Source organism: Tinamus guttatus, unplaced genomic scaffold (genome assembly GCF_059628265.1).
Source record: "Tinamus guttatus ecotype Peru unplaced genomic scaffold, ASM5962826v1 Tinamus_guttatus_pri_ptg000143l, whole genome shotgun sequence".
Lineage (NCBI taxonomy): Eukaryota > Metazoa > Chordata > Aves > Tinamiformes > Tinamidae > Tinamus > Tinamus guttatus.
The window spans coordinates 1,152,208-1,171,539 of record NW_028288677.1 but is presented as its reverse complement, the minus strand read 5'-3'; the positions used below and the strand labels follow the sequence as shown (position 1 = coordinate 1,171,539).

The 19,332-nt window shown below is 55.7% G+C and overlaps 10 non-coding genes across 10 annotated transcripts; 2 read left to right on the top strand and 8 right to left on the bottom strand.

Moving 5' to 3' along the window:
* Positions 1–1,138: 1,138 nt before the first annotated feature.
* Positions 1,139–1,211, top strand: TRNAF-GAA (transfer RNA phenylalanine (anticodon GAA)). Its single transcript has one exon. It is a non-coding gene; the product is annotated as a tRNA-Phe (tRNA).
* Positions 1,212–3,086: 1,875 nt separating this feature from the next.
* On the top strand, positions 3,087–3,160 carry TRNAF-GAA (transfer RNA phenylalanine (anticodon GAA)). Its single transcript has one exon. It is a non-coding gene; the product is annotated as a tRNA-Phe (tRNA).
* A 496-nt stretch (positions 3,161–3,656) lies between these two features.
* TRNAF-GAA (transfer RNA phenylalanine (anticodon GAA)) lies at positions 3,657–3,729 on the bottom strand. The gene has a single exon. It is a non-coding gene; the product is annotated as a tRNA-Phe (tRNA).
* A 2,172-nt stretch (positions 3,730–5,901) lies between these two features.
* Positions 5,902–5,974, bottom strand: TRNAF-GAA (transfer RNA phenylalanine (anticodon GAA)). The gene has a single exon. It is a non-coding gene; the product is annotated as a tRNA-Phe (tRNA).
* A 1,902-nt stretch (positions 5,975–7,876) lies between these two features.
* TRNAF-GAA (transfer RNA phenylalanine (anticodon GAA)) lies at positions 7,877–7,949 on the bottom strand. Its single transcript has one exon. It is a non-coding gene; the product is annotated as a tRNA-Phe (tRNA).
* Positions 7,950–10,068: 2,119 nt separating this feature from the next.
* On the bottom strand, positions 10,069–10,141 carry TRNAF-GAA (transfer RNA phenylalanine (anticodon GAA)). Its single transcript has one exon. It is a non-coding gene; the product is annotated as a tRNA-Phe (tRNA).
* A 1,985-nt stretch (positions 10,142–12,126) lies between these two features.
* TRNAF-GAA (transfer RNA phenylalanine (anticodon GAA)) lies at positions 12,127–12,199 on the bottom strand. Its single transcript has one exon. It is a non-coding gene; the product is annotated as a tRNA-Phe (tRNA).
* A 2,111-nt stretch (positions 12,200–14,310) lies between these two features.
* TRNAF-GAA (transfer RNA phenylalanine (anticodon GAA)) lies at positions 14,311–14,383 on the bottom strand. Its single transcript has one exon. It is a non-coding gene; the product is annotated as a tRNA-Phe (tRNA).
* Positions 14,384–16,534: 2,151 nt separating this feature from the next.
* On the bottom strand, positions 16,535–16,607 carry TRNAF-GAA (transfer RNA phenylalanine (anticodon GAA)). The gene has a single exon. It is a non-coding gene; the product is annotated as a tRNA-Phe (tRNA).
* Positions 16,608–18,732: 2,125 nt separating this feature from the next.
* Positions 18,733–18,805, bottom strand: TRNAF-GAA (transfer RNA phenylalanine (anticodon GAA)). Its single transcript has one exon. It is a non-coding gene; the product is annotated as a tRNA-Phe (tRNA).
* Positions 18,806–19,332: the final 527 nt, after the last annotated feature.

Below are 19,332 nucleotides of genomic sequence, written 5' to 3'. Positions count from 1 at the left end.
CTCCTGCTCCTCTGCCTCTGCTCACACAGCAGGCATGAGGAAAGGGACTCCCAGGGCAGGGCTGAGGCAGAGCAGCTGGGAGAGCCTTACAAGGAAGATCTTAATGGTCCCTGGTTCAAGCCTGGACTTTGGCATTAGCGTCCTGTCAAGGGCATCCTCCTTGGTTCCTCTTTGTCTTTTGTGGACCTGCTTTGTCTTCCTCCAGCCTGTCCCAACCCAGGCCGGGACCCACCTCAGAGCTGGGAACAGCAGCCAGGACCCACCTGCATGGGGTCACCCTTCCTCTGCAGGCCCCCATCCCACCCTTCCTCATGTGTCTGTGGCCAAGGAAGGGCTAAGGTTGGTGGTATCATGGTGGGGAGCTCCCATGGTGGGAGAGGTATTTGGGTGCTGTGTCTGATTCAGGCCTGTGGGGATTCCAAAAGTGTGTCATGAACTAGCCCCACTCACAAAGGCTGCAGCTGTTTTAAGGTAGTTATGGGGGGTTAATGGAGTTTTGGGGATAAGGAAGATATGTTAGATATACAGGACGCAAAACAGGGCATGGTGGAAGGATGTGGTCTGTGAGGAGATGCAAGCCAAGCTGTTCCTGGAGAAAAACTTGAGAGCAAGTGTTTGTGCATGGAGCCCTCTTCCATCTTCTTCCTGTCACTCGATATGGTGGTGGCTGCTCTCAGCCTTTGCTCCCTCTAGTCTTGTGTCCCCTTATCCACGATGTGAAATCAGTGGAGTTCCAGGATGACCTGAGGGGACTCAGTTACTTCAGCAATAGACTGCTCTGCTCTCCTCTCTAATTTCCCCGAGTTTATCTCATGTCATCCCTGTACTGAGTTTGTGTCACCCATGGTGCTCCCTTTCTTGCACGTGTTTGTGATCTTCCCACTGCTCCAGGGATGTGAATCTCATGTGACCGCCTTTTGGGTCTTTTCCAAGTGTGTCATTACTATGTTAAGGGTGGCCTCCAGAATAAGCAGATCATTAATGAAAGGTGATCTCCTGAGTGCTGCATGCAGAGGTTTGTCATGTCCTGAGGGCAGCAGCAGCTCCCTGGGGTGGCAGCTCTTGGCCTGAGGGATCTCTTGCTCCTAGAGCTCTGCTCCAGCAGAGCCAGAACGGGGCCAAAAAAGCTGAGGGTGGGGCCGAAGTAGCTCAGCTGGGAGAGCGTTAGACTGAAGATCTAAAGGTCCCTGGTTCAATCCCGGGCTTCGGCAGGCACTTCATGGCTTTTTGTGGCCCTGAGGATTTGGCCACGTGGAAGATGTTGAAGGGCACAGAGCTCCAAGCCAGGGCTGTCCCACAGGGGACACGGCTGTCCTTATGGTGGGTTCCCCAAAGGAGAAGAGCAGAGCACATGTGGGGGTGGTCAGCAGGGCTAGTCCCAGCCCAGTGATGGCCACATGGGGCTGCTTGGCCTGAGGGACCTCCTGCTCCTCTGCCTCTGCTCACACAGCTGGCATGAGGAAAGGGACACCCAGGGCAGGGCTGAGGCAGAGCAGCTGGGAGAGCCTTACAAGGAAGATCTTAATGGTCCCTGGTTCAAGCCTGGGCTTTGGCATGAGCGTCCTTGTCAAGGGCATCCTCCTTGGTTTCTCTTGGTCTTTTGTGGGGCTGCTTTGTCTTCTTCCAACCTGTCCCAACCCAGGCCATATCGCACCTAACAGCTGGGAACAGCAGCCAGGACCCACTTCGATGGGGTCACCCTTCCTCTGCAGCCCCCCATCCTACCCTTCCTCATGTGTCTGTGGCCAAGGAAGGGCTAAGGATGGTGGTATCATGGTGGGGACCTTCCATGGTGGGAGAGGCATTTGGGTGCTGTGTGTGATGCAGGCAGGTGGGGATTCCAAGAGTGTGTCCTGAACTAGCCCCACTGTCAAAGGCTGCAGCTGTTTTATGGTAGTTATGGGGGGTTAATGGAGCTTTGGGGATAATGAAGATGTGCTAGTCATAGCTGAGGCAAAACAGGGCCTATTGGAGGCATGTAGCCTGCCAAGAGATGCCAATTAAGCTGTTCCTGGAGAAAAAAAAACTTGAGAGCAAGTGTTTGTGGCTGGTGCTGAGAGTGAGGTGCAGTGCAGCAGAGTGCAGGCAGGAGACAAGTACTTTGTGCCCCTGTGCCTCTGCTCTGGCACGGGGAACAGCAGTCCTGGAGCAGAGTTAAAGCAGCTCAGCAGGGAGATGTTTAGAGTGAAGATCCCAAGGTCCTGGGTTCCAGGCCAAGCTTTGGCTTTGCGGTGGTTCCTGCCCTTTTGCAGAGAGGTGCACTGAAGCCACAGGGTGGCTGCAGCTCCAGCCCTTCCCAATGCTCCTGCCCAGCTCCCTGGCTGCCCTCCTGAGCAAGGGCCTCATCCCTGCATCTGCAGCCTGCAAACACGGCCTCACACCCCCACCAATGAACATCTTCCTCCTCAAAACCACCTTCATCTCCACTGCTGCCCTCCAATTCCTGGTGGACACTGTGGCTCTTTCCTATGTGGTAGGAGTTGCCCAGGGCTTCCTGGTGTCATCTTCATTGCACATGGCCCTCCCCTGCCCACGGCCTCTTTGTATCTGAGCACCTTGCTCACTGCCCATGTGGAGCCCTCTTCCATCTTCTCGCTGTCACTCGATATGGTGGTGGCTGCTCTCACTCTTTGCTCCCTCTAGTCTTGTGTCCCCTTATCCATGGCGTGATGTGGAAGGAGTTCCAAGATGCCCTGAGGGCACTCAGTGATCTCAGCAATAGGCTGCCCTGCTCCTCAGTGTAATGTCCCCAAGTTTATCTGATGTTATCCCCGTACTGAGTTTGTGTCAGCCATGGTGCTCCCTCTCTTGCACGTGTTTGTGACCTTCCCACTTCTCCAGAGTCACAAATCCCATCTGACCGTCTTTGGGTTGTTTCCAAGTGTGCCATTACCATGTTAACAGTGGCCTCCAGAATAAGCAGATGGTTAATGAAAGGTGATCTCCTGAGTGCTCCATGCAGAGGTTTGTCATGTCCTGAGGGCAGCAGCAGGTCCCTGGGGTGGCAGCTCTTGTCCTGAGGGATCTCTTGCTCCTAGACCTCTGCTCCAGCAGAGCCAGAAGGGGGACAAAAAGCTGAGGATGGGGCTGAAGTAGCTCAGCTGGGAGGGCGTTAGACTGAAGATCTTAAAGGTCCCTGGTTCAATCCCGGGCTTCGGCAGACACTTCATGGCTTTTTGCGGCCCTGAGGATTTGGCCACATGGAAGATGTTGAAGGGCACAGAGCTACCAAGCCAGGGCAGTCCCACGGGGGACACGGCTGGTGGAGGCCACCTGTCCTTGTGGTGGGGAACATGGAGCCGCCCCAGCTCTTCTCCTTTGGGTACACTGGGATGGCACCTCCTGTCCATGGGTCACTGCCCTCCTGCCCCCCTCCTGCCTTGGTGCTTCAGCACCTGCACATGGTGCTGAACTACTGGGGGACTCCACACCAGACACCCCCTCACATACTGAGGCTCCAGTGGTGGGGCAGCCCCAGGCCCTCCTTGGCCCTGCAGGTCACCTGAGCTGGGGCGGCTCCATGTTCCCCACCACAAGGAAAGGTGGCCTCCACCAGCCGTGTCCCCTGTGGGACTGCCCGGGCTTGGAGCTCAGCGCCCGTTCAACATCTTCCACGTGGCCTAGACCCTCAGGGCCGCAAAAAGCCATGAAGTGTCTGCCGAAGCCCGGGATTGAACCAGGGACCTTTAGATCTTCAGTCTAACGCTCTCCCAGCTGAGCTACTTCGGCCCCACCCTCAGCTTTTTTGGCCCCCTTCTGGCTCTGCTGGAGCAGAGCTCTAGGAGCAAGAGATCCCTCAGGCCAAGAGCTGCCACCCGAGGGACCTGCTGCTACCCTCAGGACACATCAAACCTCTGCATGGAGCACTCAGGAGATCACCTTTCATTAACCATCTGCTTATTCTGGAGGCCACCTTTAACGTAGTCATGACACCCTTGCAAAAGACCCAAAAGAGGGTCACATAAGATTCACATCCCTGGAGCAATGGGAAGGTCACAAGGACATGCATGAGAGTGAGCACCATGGGTGAAGCATTGAGAAGGGCCAGAGCTGCAGCCACCCTGTGGCTTCAGTGCGCTTCTCTGCAAAAGGGCAGCAATCACCCCAAAGCCAAAGTTCAGACTGGAACCCGGGACCTTGGGATCTTCACTCTAAGTATCTCCCAGATGAGCTACTTCAGCCCTGCTCTAGGACTGATTCTCTACATGCCACCTGTGCCAGAACAGAGTTAGAGGAGCATAAAGTCCTGCAAGGAACTTGTCTCTTGCCTGCACACTGCTGCACTGCTCCTCACTCTCAACACCATCCACAAACACTCACTCTCAGGTTTTCCCAGGAACTGATGGCAAGGCATCTCCCGATGGGTCACATGTCTCCACTAGGCCTTTTTTGCCTTGGCTATGACTAACATATCTTTTCCCTTACACGCAAAAGTTCATGAATCCGCCATAACTACCTTAAAATACCTGCAGCCTTTGGGATTGGAACAAATTCATGACACACTTTTGGAATCCTCACCTGGCTGCATCAGACACAGCACCCAAATGCCTCTCCCACCATGGGATGTCGCCATCATGAAACCAACAACCTTCCCCCTTCCTTGGTCACAGACACATGAGGAAGGGTGGGATGGGAGTCTGCAGAGGAAGGGTGACCCCATGCAGGTGGGTCCTGGCTGCTGTCCCCGGCTGTGGAGGGGGATAAAATCTGGGTTGGGACAGACTGGAAGAAGACAAAGCAGCTCCACAAAAGACAAAGAGGAACCAAGGAGGATGCCCGTGACAAGGACGCTCATGCCAAAGCCCAGGCTTGAACCAGGGGCCATTAAGATCTTCCTTGTAAGGCTCTCCCAGCTGCTCTGCCTCAGCCCTGCCCTGGGAGTCCCTTTCCTCATGCCAGCTGTGTGAGCAGAGGCAGAGGAGCAGGAGGTCCCTCAGGCCAATGAGCTCCACGTGGCCATCACTGGGCTGGGACTAGCCATGCTCACCACCCCCACACATGCTCTGCTCTTCTCCTTTGGGTACACTGGGATGGCACCTCCTGTCCATGGATCACTGCCCTTCTGCCCCCCTCCTGCCTTGGTGCTTCAGCACCTGCACATGATGCTGAACTACTGGGGGACTCCACACCAGACACCCCCTCACATCCTGAGGCTGCAGTGGTGGGGCAGCCCCAGGCCCTCCTTGTCCCTGCAGGTCACCTGAGGTCACAAACACGTGCAAGAGAGTGAGCACCATGGGTGACACAAACTCAATACAGAGATGACATGAGATAAACTCGGGGAAATTAGAGAGGAGAGCAGGGCAGCCTATTGCTAAGATCAATGAGTGCCCTCAGGGCATCCTGGAACTCCTCCCACCTCACGCTGTGGATAAGGGGACACAAGACTAGAGGGAGCAAAGTGTGAGAGCAGCCACCACCATATCGAGTGACAGGGAGAAGATGGAAGAGGGCTCCACATGGACAGAGAGCAAGGTACTGAGATACAAAGAGGCCATGGGCAGGGGAGGGCCATGTGCAATGAAGATGACACCCAGGAAGCCCTGGGCAGCTCCTACCACATAGGCTCTCCCAAGCTGCTCTGCCTCAGCCCTGCCCTGGGAGTCCCTTTCCTCATGCCAGCTGTGTGAGCAGAGGCAGAGGAGCAGGAGGTCCCTCAGGCCAATGAGCTCCACGTGGCCATCACTGGGCTGGGACTAGCCCTGCTGACCACCCCCACATGTGCTCTGCTCTTCTCTTTTGGGGACACTGGAACCCACCACAAGGACAGGTGGCCTCCACCAGCCGTGTCCCCTGTGGGACTGCCCTGGCTTGGTGGGACTGCCCTGGCTTGGCAGCTCAGTGCCCTTCAACATTTTCCACGTGGCAAATCCTCAGGGCCGCAAAAAGCCATGAAGTGTCTGCCGAAGCCCGGGATTGAACCAGGGACCTTTAGATCTTCAGTCTAACGCTCTCCCAGCTGAGCTACTTCGGCCCTACCCTCAGCTTTTTTGGCCCCCTTCTGGCTCTGCTGGAGCAGAGCTCTGGGAGCAAGAGATCCCTCAGGACAAGAGCTGCCACCCCAGGGACCTGCTGCTGCCCTCAGGACATGACAAACCTCTGCATGGAGCACTCAGGACATCACCTGTCATTAACCATCTGCTTATTCTGGTATCCGCCCTTAATGTAGTTATGACACACTTGTAAAAGACTCAAAAGAGGGTCACATGAGATTCACATCCCTGGAGCAGTGGGAAGATCACAAACATGCAAGAGACGGAGCACCATGAGTGACACAAACTCAGCACAGAGATGACATGAGATAAACTCGGGGACATTACAGTCAGGAGCAGGGCAGCCTATTGCTGAGATCACTGAGTGGCCGCAATTCATCCTGGAACTCCTCTGATTTCACATCGTGGATAAGGGGACACAAGACTAGAGGGAGCAAAGGCTGAGAGCAACCACCACCATATCGAGTGACAGGAAGAAGATGGAAGAGGGCTCCATGCACAAACACTTGCTCTCAAGTTTTTCTCCAGGAAGCTTGGCTTGCATCTCCTCACAGACCACATCCTTCCACCATGCTCTGTTTTGCCTCCTGTATATCTAAAATATCTTCCTTATCCCCAAAACTCCATTAACCCCCCATAACTACCTTAAAACAGCTGCAGCCTTTGTGAGTGGGGCTAGTTCAGGACACACTTTTGGAATCTGCACCTGGCTGCATCAGACACAGCACCCAAATGCCTCACACAGGAGCACAGGAGCACAAAGTACTTGTCTCCTGCCTGCACTCTGCTGCACTGCACCTCACTCTCAGCACCACCCACAAACACTTGCTCTCAAGTTTTTCTCCAGGAACAGCTTGGATTGCATCTCTTGGTGGGCCACATGCCTCCACTAGGCCTGTTTTACCTCAGGTATGACTAACACACTTTCCTTATCCCCAAAACTCCATTAACCCTTAATCTCCCTTAACTACCTTAAAATACCTGCAGGCTTTAGGAGAGGGACATATTCAGGACACACTTTTAGAAATCCCACCTGGCTGCATCAGACACGGCACCCAAATGTCTCTCCTACCATGGGAGCTCCCCATCATGATACCACCAACTTTACCCTTCCTTGGTCACAGACACATGAGGAAGGGTGGGATGGGGAGCAGCAGAGGAAGGGTGACCCCATGCAGGTGGGTCCTGGCTGCTGTCCCCGGCTGTGGAGGGGGATAAAATCTGGGTTGGGACAGACTGGAAGAAGACAAAGCAGCTCCACAAAAGACCAAGAGAAACCAAGGAGGATGCCCTTGACAAGGACGCTCATGCCAAAACACAGGCTTGAACCAGGGACCATTAGATCTTCCTTCTAGGGCTCTCCCAGCTGCTCTGCCTCAGCCCTGCCCTGGGAATCCCTTTCCTCATGCCAGCTGTGTGAGCAGAGGCAGAGGAGCAGGAGGTCCCTCAGGCCAATGAGCTCCACGTGGCCATCACTGGGCTGGGACTAGCCCTGCTCACCACCCCCACACGTGCTCTGCTCTTCTACTTTGGGTACACTGGGATGGCACCTCCTGCCATGGGTCACTGCCCTCCTGCCCCCCTCCTGCCTTGGTGCTTCAGCACCTGCACATGGTGCTGAACTACTGGGGGACTCCACACGAGACACCCCCTCACATCCTGAGGCTGCAGTGGTGGGGCAGCCCCAGGCCCTCCTTGTCCCTGCAGGTCACCTGAGCTGGGGCGGCTCCATGTTCCCCACCACAAGGACAGGTGGCCTCCAGCAGCCGTGTCCCCTGTGAGACTGCCCTGGCTTGGTGGGACTGCCCTGGCTTGGAGCTCAGTGCCCTTCAACATCTTCCACGGTGTCAAATCCTCAGGGCCACAAAAAGCCATGAAGTGTCTGCCGAAGCCCGGGATTGAACCAGGGACCTTTAGATCTTCAGTCTAACGCTCTCCCAGCTGAGCTACTTCGGCCCCACCCACAGTTCTTTTTGTCCTCCTTCTGGCTCTGCCTGACCAGAGCTCTAGGACCAAGAGATCCCTCAGGCCAAGAGTTGCTGCCCCAGGGAGCTGCTGCTGCCCTCAGGACATGACAAACCTCTGCATGGAGCATCAGGACATCAGCTTTCATTAAGGATCTGCTTATTCTTGAGGCCACCTTTAACGTAGTGATTACACACTTGCAAAAGACCCAAAAGACGGTCATATGAGATTCACGTCTCTGGAGCAGTGGGAAGGTCACAAGCACGTGCAAGAGAGGGAGCACCATGGGTGACACAGACTCAGTACAGGGATGACATGAGATAAACTCGGGGATGTTAGAGAGGGGAGCAGGGCAGCCTATTGTTGAGATCACTGAGTGCCCTCAGGGCATCCTGGAACTCCTCCCACCTCTCGCCATGGATAAGGGGATACAAGACTAGAGGGAGCAAAGGGTGAGAGCAGCCACCACCATATCGAGTGACAGGGAGAAGATGGAAGAGGGCTCCACATGGGCAGAGAGCAAGGAACTGAGATACAAAGAGGCCATGGGCAGGGGAGGGCCTTGTGCAATGAAGATGACACCCAGGAAGCCCTGGGCAGCTCCTACCACATAGGAAAGAGCCACAGTGTCCACCAGGAATTGGAGGGCAGCGGTGGAGATGAAGGTGGTTTTGAGGAGGAAGATGTTCATTGGTGGGGGTGTGAGGCCGTGTTTGCAGGCTGCAGATGCAGGGATGAGGCCCTTGCTCAGGAGGGCAGCCAGGAAGCTGGGCAGGAGCATTGGGAAGGACCAGAGCCGCAGCCACCCTGTGGCTTCAGTGCGCGTCTCTGCAAAAGGGCAGGAACCACCGCAAAGCCAAAGCTTGGCCTGGAACCCAGGACCTTGGGATCTTCACTCTAAGCATCTCCCAGCTGAGCTGCTTTAACTCTGCTCCAGGACTGCTGCTCCCCATGCCAGCCGGGCCAGAGCAGAGGCACAGGAGCACAAAGTACTTGTCTCCTGCCTGCACTCTGCTGCACTGCACCTCACTCTCAGCACCACCCACAAACAATTGCTCTCAAGTTTTTCTCCAGGAACAGCTTGGATTGCATCTCCTGGCAGGCCTCATGACTCCACCATGCCCTGTTTTCCCTCAGTTATGATTAACACATTTCCTTATCCCCAAAACTCCATGAACCCCCCCCCCAATAATTACCTTTAAACCGGCTGAAGCCTTTGGGAGTGGGGCTAGTTCATGACACCCTTTTGAAACCCCACCTGCCTGCATCAGAGACAGCACCCAAATGCCTCTCCACCATGGGAGCACCCCACCATGATACCACCAACCTTAGCCTTTCTTTGGCCACAGACACAGCAGAAAGGGTGAGATGCGGGGCTGCAGAGGAAGGGTGACCCCATGCAGGTGGGTCCTGGCTGCTGTTCCCAGCTCTGAGGTGCGATATGGCCTGGGTAGGGACAGGCTGGAGGAAGAGAAAGGAGCTCCACAAAAGGCCAGAGGAACCAAGGAGGATGCCCTTGACAAGAACGCTAATGCCAAAGCCCAGGCTTGAACCAGGGACCATTAAGATCTTCCTTCTAGGGCTCTCCCAGCTGCTCTGCCTCAGCCCTGCCCTGGGAGTCCCTTTCCTCATGCCAGCTGTGTGAGCAGAGGCAGAGGAGCAGGAGGTCCCTCAGGCCAATGAGCCCCACGTGGCCATCACTGGGCTGGGACTAGCCCTGCTCACCACTCCCACACGTGCTCTGCTCTTCTCCTTTGGGTACACTGGGACGGCACCTCCTGTCCTTGGGTCACTGCCCTCCTGCCCCCCTCCTGCCTTGGTGCTTCAGCACCTGCACATGGTGCTGAACTACTTGGGGACTCCACACCAGACACCCCCTCACATCCTGAGGCTGCAGTGGTGGGGCAGCCCCAGGCCCTCCTTGTCCCTGCAGGTCACCTGAGCTGGGGCGGCTCCATGTTCTCCACCACAAGGACAGGTGGCCTCCAGCAGCCGTGTCCCCTGTGAGACTGCCCTGGCTTGGTGGGACTGCCCTGGCTTGGAGCTCAGTGCCCGTTCAACATCTTCAACGTGGCCAAATCCTCAGGGCTGTAAAAAGCCATGAAGTGTCTGCCGAAGCCCGGGATTGAACCAGGGACCTTTAGATCTTCAGTCTAACGCTCTCCCAGCTGAGCTACTTCGGCCCCACCCTCAGCTTTCTTGGCCCCCTTCTGGCTCTGCTGGAGCAGAGCTCTAGGAGCAAGAGATCCCTCAGGCCAAGAGCTGCCACCCCAGGGAGCTGCTGCTGCCCTCAGGACATGACAAACCTCTGCATGGAGCACTCAGGACATCACCTTTCATTAACCATCTGCTTATTCTGGAGGCCACTGTTAACGTGGTAATGACACGCTTGCAAAAGACCCACAAGACGGTCAGATGGAATTTGTGACTCTGGAGCAGTGGGAAGGTCACAAACACATTCAAGAGAGGGAGCACCATGGGTGACACAAACTCAGTACAGGGATGACATCAGATAAACTTGGGGACATTACACTGAGGAGCAGGGCAGCCTATTGCTGAGATCACTGAGTCCCTTTAGGCATCTTGGAACTCCTCCCACCCCATGCCAAGGATAAGGGGACACAAGACTAGAGGGAGCAAAGGGTGAGAGCAGCCACCACCATATCGAGTGACAGGGAGAAGATGGAAGAGGGCTCCACATGGGCAGAGAGCAAGGAACTTCCCTCAGGGGAAGAGCTGCCACCGCAGGGACCTGCTGCTGCCCTCAGGACATGACAAACCTCTGCATGGAGCTCTCAGGAGATCACCTTTCATTAACCATCTGCTTATTCTGGAGGCCACCTTTAACGTAGTCATGACGCCCTTGCAAAAGACCCAAAAAAAAAAAAAAGGGTCACATGAAATTCATGTCTCTGGAGCAGTAGGAAGGTCACAAACACATGCAAGAGAGTGAGCACCATGGGTGACACAAACTCAGTGCAGGGATGACATGAGATATAATCGGGGACATTAGAGAGGGGAGCAGGACAGCCTATTGCTGAGATCACTGAGTGCCCTCAGGGCCTCCTGGAGCTCCTCTGACTTCGCCTTGTGGATAAGGAGACACAGGATTTGAGGGACCAAAGGGTGAGAGCAGCCACCACCATATTGAGTGACAGGGAGAAGATGGAAGAGGGCTCCACATGGACAGAAAGGAAGGTACTGAGATACAAAGAGGCCATGGACAGGGGAGGGCCATGTGCAATGAAGATGACACCCAGGAAGCTCTGGGCAGCTCCTACTACATAGGAAAGAGCCACAGTGTCCACCAGGAATTGGAGGGCAGCAGTGGAGATGAAGGTGTTTTTGAGGAGGAAGATGTTCATTGGTGGGGGTGTGAGGCCGTGTTTGCAGGCTGCAGATGCAGGGATGAGGCCCTTGCTCAGGAGGGCAGCCAGGGAGCTGGGCAGGAGCATTGGGAAGGGCCAGAGCTGCAGCCACCCTGTGGCTTCAGTGCGTGTCTCTGCAAAAGGGCAGCAACCACCCCAAAGCCAAAGCTGGGCCTGGAACCCAGGACCTTGGGATCTTCACTCTAAGCATCTCCCAGCTGAGCTGCTTTAACTCTGCTCCAGGACTGCTGCTCCCCGTGCCAGCCGGGCCAGAGCAGAGCCACAGGAGCACAAAGTACTTGTCTCCTGCCTGCACTCTGCTGCACTGCACCTCACTCTCCACAACACCCACAAACACTTGCTCTCAAATTTTCCCCGGGAATTGATGGCCTGGCATCTCCCAATGGGCCACATGTCTCCACTAGGCCTTTTTTTGCCTGGGCTATGACAAACATATCTTTTCCCTTACCCGTAAAAATCCATGAATTCCCGATAACTACCTTAAAATACCTGCAGCCTTGGGGAGGGGGACAAATTCAGGACACACTTTTGGAAACTCCACCTGGCTGCATCATATGCAGCACTCAAATGCCTCTCCCACCATGGGAGGTCTCCACCATGATACCACCAACCTTACGCTTCTTTGGCCACAGAAACATGAGGAAGGGGGTGGGATGGGGGGCTGCAGAGGAAGGGTGACCCCATGCAGGTGGGTCCTGGCTGCTGTCCCCATCTGTGAGGTGCGATATGGCCTGGGTTGGGACAGGCTGGAGGAGGCCCGCAAAAGGACATGACGTGTCTGCCGAAGCCCGGGATTGAACCAGGGACCTTTAGATCTTCAGTCTAACGCTCTCCCAGCTGAGCTACTTCGGCCCCACCCTCAGCTTTTTGTTCCCCTTCTGGCTCTGCTGGAGAAGAGCTCTAGGAGCAAGAGATCCCTCAGGGGAAGAGCTGCCACCACAGGGAGCTGCTGCGGCCCTCAGGACATGACAAACCTCTGCATGGAGCACTCAGGACATCAGCTTTCATTAACCATCTGCTTATTCTTGAGGCCACCTTTAACGTAGTGATTACACACTTGCAAAAGACCCAAAAGACGGTCATATGAGATTTACGTCTCTGGAGCACTGGGAAGGTCACAAACACGTGCAAGAGAGGGAGCACCATGGGTGACACAGACTCAGTACAGGGATGACATGAGATAACCTCGGGGATGTTAGAGAGGGGAGCAGGGCAGCCTATTGTTGAGATCACTGAGTGCCCTCAGGGCATCCTGGAACTCCTCCCACCTCACGCCATGGATAAGGGGACACAAGACTAGAGGGAGCAAAGGGTGAGAGCAGCCACCACCATATCGAGTGACAGGGAGAAGATGGAAGAGGGCTCCACATGGGCAGAGAGCAAGGTACTGAGATACAAAGAGGCCGTGGGCAGGGGAGGACCATGTGCAATGAAGATGACACCCAGGAAGCCCTGGGCAGCTCCTACCCCGTAGGAAAGAGCCACAGTGTCCACCAGGAATTGGAGGGCAGCGGTGGAGGTGAAGGTGGTTTTGAGGAGGAAGATGTTCATTGGTGGGGGTGTGAGGCCGTGTTTGCAGGCTGCAGATGCAGGGATGAGGCCCTTGCTCAGGAGGGCAGCCAGGGAGCTGAGCAGGAGCATTGGGAAGGGCCAGAGCTGCAGCCACCCTGTGGCTTCAGTGCACGTCTCTGCAAAAGGGCAACAACCACCTCAAAGCCAAAGCTTGGCCTGGAACCCAGGACCTTGGGATCTTCAGACTAAGCATCTCCCCGCTGAGCTGCTTTAACTCTGCTCCAGGACTGCTGCTCCACACGCCAGCCGGGCCAGAGCAGAGGCACAGGAGCACAAAGTACTTGTCTCCTGCCTGCACTCTGCTGCACTGCACCTCACTCTCAGCACCACCCACAAACACTTGCTCTCAAGTTTTTCTCCAGGAACAGCTTGGATTGCATCTCTTGGCGGGACACATGCCTCCACTAGGCCCTGTTTTGTCTCAGCTATGACTAACACACCTTCCTTATCCCCAAAACTCCATTAACCCTTAATCCGCAGTAACTACCATAAAATACCTGCAGGCTTTAGGAGGGGGACGGTTTCATGACACACTTTTGGAATCCCTACAGTCCTGGATCAGACACAGCACCCAAATGCCTCTCCAACCATGGCAGGTCCCCACCATGATACCACCAAACTTAGCCCTTCCTTGGCCACAGACACATGAGGAAGGGTGGGATGGGGGGCTGCAGAGGAAGGGTGACCCCCATGCAGGTGGGTCCTGGCTGCTGTCCCCAGCTGTGGGCTGGGAAACGGACTTGGTTGGGATAGGCTGGAAGAAGACAGAGCAGCTCCACAAAAGGAAAGAGGAACCAAGGAGGATGCCCTTGACTAGGACACTGATGCCAAAGCCCAGGCTGGAACCAGGGACCATTAAGATCTTCCTTGTAAGGCTCTCCCAGCTGCTCTGCCTCAGCCCTGCCCTGGGAGTCCCTTTCCTCATGCCAGCTGTGTGAGCAGAGGCAGAGGAGCAGGAGGTCCCTCAGGCCAATGAGCTCCACGTGGCCATCACTGGGCTGGGACTAGCCATGCTCACCACCCCCACACGTGCTCTGCTCTTCTCCTTTGGGTACACTGGGATGGCACCTCCTGTCCATGGGTCACTGCCCTCCTGCCCCGGTGCTTCAGCACCTGCACATGGTGCTGAACTACTGGGGGACTCCACACTAGACACCCCCTCACATCCTGAGGCTGCAGTGGTGGGGCAGCCCCAGGCCCTCCTTGTCCCTGCAGGTCACCTGAGCTGGGGCGGCTCCATGTTCCCCACCACAAGGACAGGTGGCCTCCAGCAGCCGTGTCCCCTGTGGGACTGCCCTGGCTTGGTGGGACTGCCCTGGCTTGGAGCTCAGTGCCCTTCAACATCCTCCATGTGGCCAAATCCTCAGGGTCGCAAAAAGCCATGACGTGTCTGCCGAAGCCCGGGATTGAACCAGGGACCTTTAGATCTTCAGTCTAACGCTCTCCCAGCTGAGCTACTTCGGCCCCACCCTCAGCTCTTTTGGCCCCCTTCTGGCTCTGCTGGAGCAGAGCTCTAGGAGCAAGAGATCCCTCAGGGGAAGAGCTGCCACCCCAGGGACCTGCTGCTGCCCTCAGGACATGACAAACCTCTGCATGGAGCACTCAGGAGATCACCTTTCATTAACCATCTGCTTATTCTGGAGACCACCTTTAACGTAGTCATGATGCCCTTGCAAAAGATGCCAAAAAAAAAGGGTCACATGAGATTCATGTCTCTGGAGCAGTGGGAAGGTCACAAACACATGCAAGAGAGTGAGCACCATGGGTGACACAAACTCAGTACAGGGATGACATGAGATACAATTGGGGACATTAGAGAGGGGAGCAGGGCAGCCTATTGCTGAGATCAATGAGTGCCCTCAGGGCATCCTGGAGCTCCTCTGACTTCACCTTGTGGATAAGGAGACACAGGATTTGAGGGAGCAAAGGGTGAGAGCAGCCACCACCATATTGAGTGACAGGGAGAAGATGGAAGTGGGCTCCACATGGACAGAGAGGAAGGTACTGAGATACAAAGAGGCCATGGGCAGGGGAGGACCATGTGCAATGAAGATGACACCCAGAAAGCCCTGGGCAGCTCCTACTACATAGGAAAGAGCCACAGTGTCCACCAGGAATTGGAGGGCAGCAGTGGAGATGAAGGTAGTTTTGAGGAGGAAGATATCCATTGGTGGGGGTGTGAGGCAGTTTTTGCAGGCTGCAGATGCAGGGATGAGGCCCTTGCTCAGGAGGGCAGCCAGGAAGCTGGGCAGGAGCATTGGGAAGGACCAGAGCTGCAGCCACCCTGTGGCTTCAGTGCGTGTCTCTGCAAAAGGGCAGGAACCACCGCAAAGCCAAAGCTGGGCCTGGAACCCAGGACCTTGGGATCTTCACTCTAAGCATCTCCCAGCTGAGCTGCTTTAACTCTGCTCCAGGACTGCTGCTCCCCATGCCAACCGTGCCAGAGCAGAGGCACAGGAGCACAAAGTACTTGTCTCCTGCCTGCACTCTGCTGCACTGCACCTCACTCTCAGCACCACCCACAAACACTTGCTCTCAAGTTTTTCTCCAGGAACAGCTTGGATTGCATCTCTTGGGGGGCCACATGCCTCCACTAGGCCCTGTTTTACCTCAGGTATGACTAACACACTTTCCTTATCCCTTATCCCTTATCCCTTCCTTATCCCCAAAACACCATTAACCCTTAATCTCCCATAACTGCCTTAAAATACCTGAAGGCTTTAGGAGAGGGACATATTCAGGACACACTTTTAGAAATCCCACCTGGCTGCATCAGACACGGCACCCAAATGCCTCTCCTACCATGGGAGCTCCCCACCATGATACCACCAACTTTACCCTTCCTTGGTCACAGACACATGAGGAAGGGAGGGATTGGGGGCAGCAGAGGAAGGGTGACCCCATGCAGGTAGGTCCTGGCTGCTGTCCCCAGCTGTGGGATGCGATATGGCCTGGGTTGGGACAGGATGGAGGAAAAGAAAAGCAGCTCCACAAAACATCAAGAGGAACCAAGGAAGATGCCCTTGACAAGGACGCTAATGCCAAAGGCCAGGCTGGAATCAGGGACCATTAGATCTTCCTTCTAGGGCTCTCCCAGCTGCTCTGCCTCAGCCCTGCCGTGGGAGTCCCTTTCCTCATGCCAGCTGTGTGAGCAGAGGCAGAGGAGCAGGAGGTCCCTCAGGCCAATGAGCTCCACGTGGCCATCACTGGGCTGGGACTAGCCCTGCTCACCACCCCCACACATGCTCTGCTCTTCTACTTTGGGTACACTGGGATGGCACCTCCTGTCCATGGGTCACAGCCCTCCTGCCCCCCTCCTGCCTTGGTGCTTCAGCACCTGCACATGGTGCTGAACTACTGGGGGACTCCACACGAGACACCCCCTCACATCCTGAGGCTCCAGTGGTGGGGCAGCCCCAGGCCCTCCATGTCCCTGCAGGTCACCTGAGCTGGGGCGGCTCCATGTTCCCCACCACAAGGACAGGTGGCCTCCACCAGCCGTGTCCCCTGTGGGACTGCCCTGGCTTGGTGGGACTGCCCTGGCTTGGAGCTCAGTGCCCTTCAACATCTTCCACGGTGTCAAATCCTCAGGGCCACAAAAAGCCATGAAGTGTCTGCCGAAGCCCGGGATTGAACCAGGGACCTTTAGATCTTCAGTCTAACGCTCTCCCAGCTGAGCTACTTCGGCCCCACCCTCAGTTCTTTTTGTCCCCCTTCTGGCCCTGCCTGACCAGAGCTCTAGGAGGAAGAGATCCCTCAGGCCAAGAGCTGCCGCCCCAGGGAGCTGCTGCTGCCCTCAGGACATGACAAACCTCTGCATGGAGCACTCAGGACATCAGCTTTCATTAAGGATATGCTTATTCTTGAGGCCACCTTTAACGTAGTGATTACACACTTGCAAAAGACCCAAAAGACGGTCATATGAGATTCACGTCTCTGGAGCACTGGGAAGGTCACAAGCACGTGCAAGAGAGGGAGCACCATGGGTGACACAGACTCAGTACAGGGATGACATGAGATAAACTCGGGGATGTTAGAGAGGGGAGCAGGGCAGCCTATTGTTGAGATCACTGAGTGCCCTCAGGGCATCCTGGAACTCCTCCCACCTCTCGCCATGGATAAGGGGACACAAGACTAGAGGGAGCAAAGAGTGAGAGCAGCCATCACCATATCGAGTGACAGGGAGAAGATGGAAGAGGGCTCCACATGGACAGAGAGCAAGGTACTGAGATACAAAGAGGCCATGGGCAGGGGAGGGCCATGTGCAATGAAGATGACACCCAGGAAGCCCTGGGCAGCTCCTACTACATAGGAAAGAGCCACAGTGTCCACCAGGAATTGGAGGGCAGCGGTGGAGATGAAGGCGGTTTTGAGGAGGAAGATGTTCATTGGTGGGGGTGTGAGGCCGTGTTTGCAGGCTGCACATGCAGGGATGAGGCCCTTGCTCAGGAGGGCAGCCAGGGAGCTGGGCAGGAGCATTGGGAAGGGCCAGAGCTGCAGCCACCCTATGGCTTCAGTGCGCGTCTCTGCAAAAAGGCTATAACCACCCCAAAGCCAAAGCTTGGCCTGGAACCCAGGACCTTGGGATCTTCACTCTAAGCATCTCCCAGCTGAGCTGCTTTAACTCTGCTCCAGGACTGCTGCTCCACACGCCAGCCGGGCCAGAGCAGAGGCACAGGAGCACAAAGTACTTGTCTCCTGCCTGCACTCTGCTGCACTGCATCTCACTCTCAGCACTACCCACAAACACTTGCTCTCAAGTTTTTCTCCAGCAACAGCTTGGATTGCATCTCTTGGCGGGACACATGCCTCCACCATGCCCTGTTTTGCGTCAGCTATGACTAACACACCTTCCTTATCCCCAAAACTCCATTAACCCTTAATCCCCAGTAACTACCTTAAAATACCTGCAGGCTTTAGGAGGGGGACGGTTTCATGACACACTTTTGGAATCCCTACAGTCCTGGATCAGACACAGCACCCAAATGCCTCTCCAACCATGGCAGGTCCCCACCATGATACCACCAAACTTAGCCCTTCCTTGGCCACAGACACATGAGGAAGGGTGGGATGGGGGGCTGCAGAGGAAGGATGACCCCATGCAGGTGGGTCCTGGCTGCTGTCCCCAGCTGTGGGCTGGGAAATGGACTTGGTTGGGATAGGCTGGAAGAAGACAGAGCAGCTCCACAAAAGACAAAGAGGAACCAAGGAGGATGCCTTTGACTAGGACACTGATGCCAAAGCCCAGGCTGGAACCAGGGACCATTAAGATCTTCCTTGTAAGGCTCTCCCAGCTGCTCTGCCTCAGCCCTGCCCTGGGAGTCCCTTTCCTCATGCCAGCTGTGTGAGCAGAGGCAGAGGAGCAGGAGGTCCCTCAGGCCAATGAGCTCCACGTGGCCATCACTGGGCTGGGACTAGCCCTGCTGACCACCCCCACACGTGCTCTGCTCTTCTCCTTTGGGTACACTGGGATGGCACCCATGGGTCCATGGGTCACAGCCCTCCTGCCCCCCTCCTGCCTTGGTGCTTCAGCACCTGCACATGGTGCTGAACTACTGGGGGACTCCACACGAGACACCCCCTCACATCCTGAGGCTGCAATGATGGGGCAGCCCCAGGCCCTCCTTGTCCCTGCAGGTCACCTGAGCTGGGGCGGCTCCATGTTCCCCACCACAAGGACAGGTGGCCTCCACCAGCCGTGTCCCCTGTGGGACTGCCCTGGCTTGGTGGGACTGCCCTGGCTTGGAGCTCAGTGCCCTTCAACATCCTCCATGTGGCCAAATCCTCAGGGCTGCAAAAAGCCATGAAGTGTCTGCCGAAGTCCGGGGTTGAACCAGGGACCTTTAGATCTTCAGTCTAACGCTCTCCCAGCTGAGCTACTTCGGCCCCACCCTCAGCTTTTTTGGCCCCCTTCTGGCTCTGCTGGAGCAGAGCTCTAGGAGCAAGAGCTCCCTCAGGACAAGAGCTGCCACCCCAGGGACCTGCTGCTGCCCTCAGGACATGACAAACCTCTGCATGGAGCTCTCAGGAGATCACCTTTCATTAACCATCTACTTATTCTGGAGGCAGTCCTTAACGTAGTAATGACACCCTTGGAAAAAACCCAAAAGAGGGTCACATGACATTCATGTCTCTGGAGCAGTGGGAAAAGCTCAAACGCGTGCACCCAAAAGGCTCTCACACCATTTGAGTTCCCCAGTGGTGCTACCAGACTCCTTCCTTGGTCACAGACATGAGGGATGGCAGGATGTGAAGGGGCGAAATATTAGCCCCTTAAAGGTGGATCTGGGCTGCTCCCCAGCTGTGTCATGGCTATGGCCATCGCATGTGGGATAGGTTCATGGTCAGGAGACAGAGCAGCTCTCCAAAGGCCAAGAGGAACCAACAAGGATGCCCTTGACCAGGACAGTAAT